This window comes from Oratosquilla oratoria, chromosome 1, assembly GCF_046742065.1.
Source record: "Oratosquilla oratoria isolate Oo_2021 chromosome 1, ASM4674206v1, whole genome shotgun sequence".
Classification (NCBI taxonomy): domain Eukaryota; kingdom Metazoa; phylum Arthropoda; class Malacostraca; order Stomatopoda; family Squillidae; genus Oratosquilla; species Oratosquilla oratoria.
Window position 1 is genome coordinate 109,798,011 of NC_134777.1, and position 7,500 is coordinate 109,805,510.

Genomic DNA, 7,500 nt, shown 5'->3' on the forward strand with positions numbered 1-7,500 from the left:
AAGAATGAATGAATGAAAGAAAGAAAGAGAGGAAGAAAGAAAAAGAAAAAATGAAAGAAAGAAAAAAGAAAAAAGAGAGAAAAAGAAAGAAAAAAGAAGGAAAGAAAGAAAAAAGAAAGGAAAAGAAAGAAAGAAAGAAAGAAAGAAATAAAGACAGACAGAAAAGAAAGAAAGAAAGAAAAAAGTAAAAGGGGCGAACCTGACGCGTATTTACACATTTCCTGACGAGCGTTCCAGTCTCCCCGAAATCATCCGTCGGCATCAGACCCGAAATCCATTCCTTCTCTCACCATTCCAGAGAATCTCGATTCCCGTTCGACTGTTGGATTTATCTTCCCCCCGAATCTCGTGAGCACTCGAAACTTTAAGGAAGGAGCGAAAGCGGAGAGCAGGAATCACCTTCGACGCTCATCTGTGAGCCAGACAAACACAAACCAATAAAACTCCACGACCGACTTGAGCGCGTTCCTTGAAGCCATTGTAACTTTGGGTGATAGGGCAAGATGGAGTCTCAAGTCTATGGAAGCGAAGAGTGGGGATCCGATGTTGAGGAATTTGCCTAATAAAAACTCCCGTGTTCTTCATAAAGTTTGGCACGGCCTGCGGCCAAAGAGGTGCTTGTGAACGAATAGAAACACACGAAATGTGTTACTTTCGGTAATATGTCTGGAACTTGGTATATGTCACAAACTTACGGTCCCAAGTCGGAAACTTTTTGTAATAGTTATGTGTCAGAAACTAGGGGTCATATGTCAGAAACTTGTGGTCGTATAAATGAAACTAGTAGCCGTTTATCTGAAACTTGAGGTCATACATTGGATTTGTGGTCATGTATCGGCAGCTTTTGGTCATGCTTTGGAAATACCTGGCTATATATCGGACACTTATGTTCATGTATCGGCAATTTTTGGTCTTGTATTAGAACCTTATGGTTATGTTTTGGCAAAGTTATGGCCATGCATTGGAAATACCTGGCTATATATTGGACATTTATGTTCATGTATCGGCAATTTTTGGTCTTGTATTAGAACCTTATGGTTATGTTTTGGCAAAGTTATGGCCATGCATTGGAAATACCTGGCTATGTATCGGACATTTATGTTCATGTATCGGCAATTTTTTGGTCTTGTATTAGAACCGTATGGTTATGTTTTGGCAAAGTTATGGTCATGCATTGGAAATACCTGGCTATATATCGGACATTTATGTTCATGTATCGGCAATTTTTGGTCTTGTATTAGAACCTTATGGTTATGTTTTGGCAAAGTTATGGCCATGCATTGGAAATATCTGGCAATATATCGGACATTTATGTTCATGTATCGGCAATATTTGGTCTTGTATTAGAACCTTATGGTTATGTTTTGGCAAAGTTATGGCCATGCATTGGAAATACCTGGCTATATATTGGACATTTATGTTCATGTATCGGCAATTTTTGGTCTTGTATTAGAACCTTATGGTTATGTTTTGGCAAAGTTATGGCCATGCATTGGAAATATCTGGCAATATATCGGACATTTATGTTCATGTATCGGCAATATTTGGTCTTGTATTAGAACCTTATGGTTATGTTTTGGCAAAGTTATGGTCATGCACTGAAAATACCTGGCTATATATCGGACATTTATGTTCATGTATCGGCAATTTTTGGTCTTGTATTAGAACCTTATGGTTATGTTTTGGCAAAGTTATGGTCATGCACTGAAAATACCTGGCTATATATCGGACATTTATGTTCATGTATCGGCAATTTTTGGTCTTGTATTAGAACCAGGTCATGTTTTGGCAAAGTTATGATCATGTATTGGAAACTCGTGGCTATGAAACACTCGTGACTATTGTTAAGTATCTGAAACTTGTGGTCATGTATCGGAAACATAACCGTCATGTATCAGAAACTTGTAGTCACATGTTCGAAACCTGTAGCTATGCATAAAAAACTTGCCAAGTATCGGAACATTTTTGTAATGTATCGGAAAGGTATAGGACCATACAAGTAGATGAAACTTGTGCTCAGATGCCTATAAAATCACGGATTATTTTCTTCAAGCACTTTAGGGTAATTCAATTTCGAGAAGAATGATTGTGTCAACAAGTGCTAAACGATGAGAAAACACGAAAATAATCTCTATGTCAGAAACAGTTCAAGGAATATTTTCATACCAATGACGACGTGTTGAGCTATACTTCGTAAAGACGTCTTCCGATATGCGCTCAGCGGAAAGTGATGACAATAGTCACTTATTATAAAAAACAAAACAAAATAAATAAATATATAATTCAATATATAAGTAGAATAAATAGATAGATAAATAAAAGGATTAAAATTTCTTCATTTATAATAGAAATAACGACAGAAATTGAGTGAATCACATCTGAAATCTTTGTGAAAATAATAACTCGTATGACGAGTTAGGTTCTCTAAGTCACATGCGTTACTCTCACCCACTCGCTCTCTTCTTCTCTCTCTTTCTCTCCTTCTCCCTCTCCTTCTCCCGTTCCCTCTCTCTATCCCTCTTCCTCTCCCTCTCCCTCTCCCCTCCCCTCCCCTCTCCCTCACTCTCCCTTGCTCTCTTCCCCACTCTCTCTCTCTCTCTCTCTCTCTCTCTCTCTCTCTCTCTCTCTCTCTCTCTCTCTCTCTCTCTCTCTCTCTCTCTCTCTCTCTCTCTCTCTCAGTATTTGTGTATGTGTAGAAGTGTGTATGTGTGTGTGTGTGTGTGTGTGTGTGTGTGTGTGTGTGTGTGTGTGTGTGTGTGTGTGTGTGTGTGTGTGTGTGTGTGTGTGTGTGTGTGTGTGTGTGTGTGTGTGTGTGTGTGTGTGTGTGTGTGTGTGTGTGTGTGTGTGCGTGTGTGTGTGTGTGTTTGTGTGAGTTTATTTTGAATGCAAGTGTGTGGGTACATGTGTTTGCGTGCATATGCATATGCGTGTGTTTATCATTCATATATGCTCGTGTGTGTTCTTGTGCATGCGTGCATTTGCATGCACGCTCGTTGAAGACGGCGTGGGTAGTTTCATCATGCAGTGCTTCTGTTTTGTATAACTTAATATTCTGCATCGTCACCTGCCTTTTATAAACACCTCAATGTGTGTTCATGCATTCGATTATACAGCTGGTTAAACAAGTCCTTCTGTAGCTCGCCATTACTAGCATGTGGGTCATAATATATAAGTGAAATAAAGATGGGATAAAATAACGAAAATATAAACAAAGAATTGGATAGATAAATAAATAAATAAGTAAATAAACAAATAAATAAATAGATATAAACATGGATAAATAAAAAAGTAAACAGATAAATAGAATATTAGGTAAATGTAAAGACAAAAATAAGTGAATTATTACATAATAAATAAGAAAGGAAATAGATTGATAAATAGAGAAGCAAATAAATAAACAAATAAACAAATGAATAAATAGATCAGTAAATAGATATTAGAACAAACAAGCAAGTTAATGAGTAAATGAATGAATGAATAAATTAATGAATACATTAGGGTGTCAGGATCGGCCTACTACTATATCTCATCATTCTCCTCCTCTTCCTCCTCCTCCTCCTCCTCCTCCTTTTCAAGCTTATCCTACACTTCATCCTCCTCCTCCTCCTCCTCTTCCATTTCTGTTCACTTCCTCCCCCTCCTCCTTTTTCAGCTTCCTTTTATATATCTTCCCACTCCTCCTCGTCCTGCTTTACCTCCTTCTCCTTATGTTTTTATTCATCGTTTTCCTCTTTCTCGTCCTCCTTTACCTTCTCCTTCTTCTCCTCCTTATCCTATTTCTTCTCTTCTTCTCCTCTCCCCCTCATTCTTCACTTCTTACTTCTTCTCATCTTCACCTTCATCTCCTCCTTCTTCCCTTTCTCCTCTTTCTATTTATTCGTGTCTTTCTTCTGTTCCAAATCACAATACTTTTGTTTTTCCTTTTCCTCCTCTTCGTTCTCTTTATCATGTTTGTTCTCTTTCTTTTCCTTTTTATTTTTACCTCTATCCTTTTCTGTTATTCATTTCCTTCATACGCACTGAACCAATTTTCTGCCATTATTCTTATTTCTATTTTTCTAACACAACCTCTGTTCTCTGAGTCTTCCTCATTAGCTGGAAATCTGTTCTCTTTATCGTTGTTTTCTTGTTCTTGCATTGTTATTTTCTTCCCCTCCTTCTCGTTCCCTTTTGTTTGGGCATAGCCTGATTTGTTTGCTTCTAGACACAGTAATCGCAATTTTTTACCAAACGTATATCTCCCTTTACGCTTTATTTCTTCTTTGTATTCAGTATTATGCTTTACATTCTTTAAACTTTCTTGTCCTTAGTTTTATTCCAACTCGTTTTCTTACTATAATCTTCTTTACCTCACTTTCCTTTATCCACGCTTTCGTCCTTACCCTACCCTCACCTTCATGCTTTCCCTCCTTCTTCCCTTTCCCTCTGTTTTTGCCTTTAATCCTTGTTCTTGCCATGGACCTTGTTCTTGCCATTGACCTTGCTGTTGCCATTGCTTTTGCCCTTCCCTTTCCTCTTCCAACTTTTTCCTCCTCCTCCTCAACATTTTTCTCCTCTTTCTCCTCTTCCAATTACTCCTCCTCCTTCTCTTCCTTCTCTCTTCCTCTTCTTCCTCCATCTCCTCCCTTTCCTCCTTTTACTCATACTCATCCTCCTGTTCCTCTGCCTCCTACAACTTCTTCCTATCTTCTTCCTTCTTCCTCCTTTCTCCCGCTATTCCGCCTACCCCATTTTCCTACCACTCCTCCATACCTACCCAGCCCTGTTCATTTATACAAAGGATTACAAAGGATGTCAAGGGCGGAGCATACCGACAAGAGACCTTTAGGTCCAGAACTAGGTCGGATGCGAAAAAAATATAATAATGATAAATAAATGAATAAAATCATAATGATATAGATAATAATAAATAAATAAAATACATAAATAAAATCATAATGATATTGATAATAATAAATAAATAAAATAAATAAATAAAATCATAATGATATAGATAATAATGAATAAATAAAATAAATAAGTAAAATCATAATGATATAGATAATAATAAATAGATAAAATAAATAAATAAATAGGTACAGTTGAGTAATAAACGAACAAGTAAATAGTAAATAATAATAAATGGAGAGATAAAGAATAACAAATAATAATCAAATAAATAATAAAAATAAATAAATAGTAACAAACAAATGAATAATATAAAATTAATGGCAGAAATTACAGCATCTTGCTTAGGTGTTTATCTAAACGAATCCTAAAGCTTCGAACTGAACTACATTGCACTGCCTCTGAAGAAAGTTTATTTCATTCATTAACTACACGGTTGGCAAAGTTGTATCTACCCACTTCCAATTAGATCTATTTCCTGACAGTTTGAGGTCATTATTTCTTGTCTGATATTCATTCAGTGTGAAAATGTTGTCACTTTTGATGTTGTCAATTCCCTTTAGAATCTTAAACACCTGTATCAAGTCACCTTTGAGTCTACGCTTTTTTTTAGGAAAAATAGATTCATATGTTTTAGTCGATTTTCATATGATTTATTTTTGGTATTTTGAGTTAGTTTTGTGCCTCGCCATTGTACTTATACTGTGCTTCTTGCATCCTCACTCATCTCCCTTCACTGCCTATCTCATTCCATTTACCCGAGCAGTCTTCCTACATCCATCCTCGCCGCACTTTTCCCTCCATTCAACCTCTTTATGTTTGGTTCCCTTCCTTGCATTCTCTCTTTTCTCTCTTCCTCTCTTCTTCATTCACTCCTGTAGATCTCATTATCCTTCATTTTTTTTCACCTCATCCTTATCTCCTCATCTTCTTCTTCCTTCTCATGTCTTTCTCCTCCTCCTCTTCCTCCCGCTCCTCCTCTCCCGCTTCCTCCTCCTCCTTCTCCACCCTTCTCTCATCTTCCCTCCTCGTCTTCCTACTCCTTATCCTCACCCTCCTCCACTTCTTCTTCTTCATTTCCTTCTTCTTCCTCCACCTCCTCTTCTTCCTAGGCCTCTTCTTCCTTCTCCTGTTCTTCCTCGTATTTGTCTTTTTCCTCTTTTTTCAACATTTCCTTCCTTCCCTACTCAACCTCCTGTTTTCATATTCCTTCCCCCTTCCTCTTCTTTTTCTTCCCGCACTTCCTCTTCTTTCTCCTCTTCTTTCTCCTCTTCTTCCTCGTCCTCGCCCTCCTCTTCTTCCTCGTCCTCCATCTACTACTCCTCTTTCTCACCCTCCTACTATCCTTTTCCATTCTCTTCCCAAAGTTCCACCTTCTCTACCTCTCCCTTCTCTCCTCCTTCCTCTTCTCCCTTCCTCCCTACTTCCTTTCGTGCCTTCCCCACCCACCCACTCTCCTTCTCCCCCGTGATGGTGACTGATAGACGTAACTCGCAGAAACGCTCCGAGCCTTACATATCCGTTTCTTTTGCATCGCTAGTTGTTAAGACGTTTCCTTTTCTGCAACAATCATGGGCCCCATCCACACTCCCCCTTTGTCTGCCTGTCTGTCTCTGTCTGTCTGTCTGTCTGTCTGTCTGCCTGTCTGTCAGTCTGTTTTGTCTGTCTGTCTGTCTGTCTGTCTGTCTGTCTGTCTGTCTGTCTGTCTGTCTGTCTGTCTGTCTGTTTGCCTCCGTCGGTCTGTCTGTCTGTCTCTGTCTGTCTCTGTCTGTGTGTCTATTTGTCTGTCTGTGTCTGTCTGTCCGTCTGTCTGTCAATTGTCTGTCTGCCTGCCTGTCTGTCTGTCTGTCTGTCTGTCTGTCTGTCTGCCTGTCTGTCTATCTGTCTGTCTGTATCTATGTTTGTGTGTGTGTGCGTATCTGTGTGTGTGTGTGTGTGTGTGTGTGTGTGTGTGTGTGTGTGTGTGTGTGTGTGTGTGTGTGTGTGTGTGTGTGTGTGTGTGTGTGTGTGTGTGTGTGTGTGTGTGTTTGTGTGTGTGTGTGTGTGTGTGTTTGTGTGTGTGTGTGTGTGTGTGTGTGTGTGTGTGTGTGTGTGTGTGTGTGTGTGTGTGTGTGTGTGTGTGTGTGTGTGTGTGTGTGTGTGTGTGTGTGTGTGTGTCTCTCTCTCTCTCTCTCTCTCTCTCCCCTCTCTCTTGCTATATTATAATTGTTTCCTTGAGGCTGGAAACAGTCCCCGTCCTCCTTTTGGATTGTTGTCTGTGCTGCATTCGTCTGGCACATTGTCTGTGAAACAGACTTATAGTAGTATGAGGAGTGAAACAGTCATTGATCGTCAACTTTATTACGTGGAAAAATGGACATAGTTGAACGTGATAGGTGGTCCTGGGCTGCAACTCAATGTGGAGGTAAATTTTGACAACTTTGTAGATGGCGTCGATGTAAGGATTCCAGTGTCCGTCTTGTAGGATATTGCTTGTAGATATCTGCGCGAGTTCACTCTCCACGCACGCTCGCTCCTGTGTTCGAGACACGATAGGTGCCATATATTTGCAGTGAAATATTCGAGCAGTGTAGGTCTTCAACTTACTCTACAATATTGATATAGATATTGGCA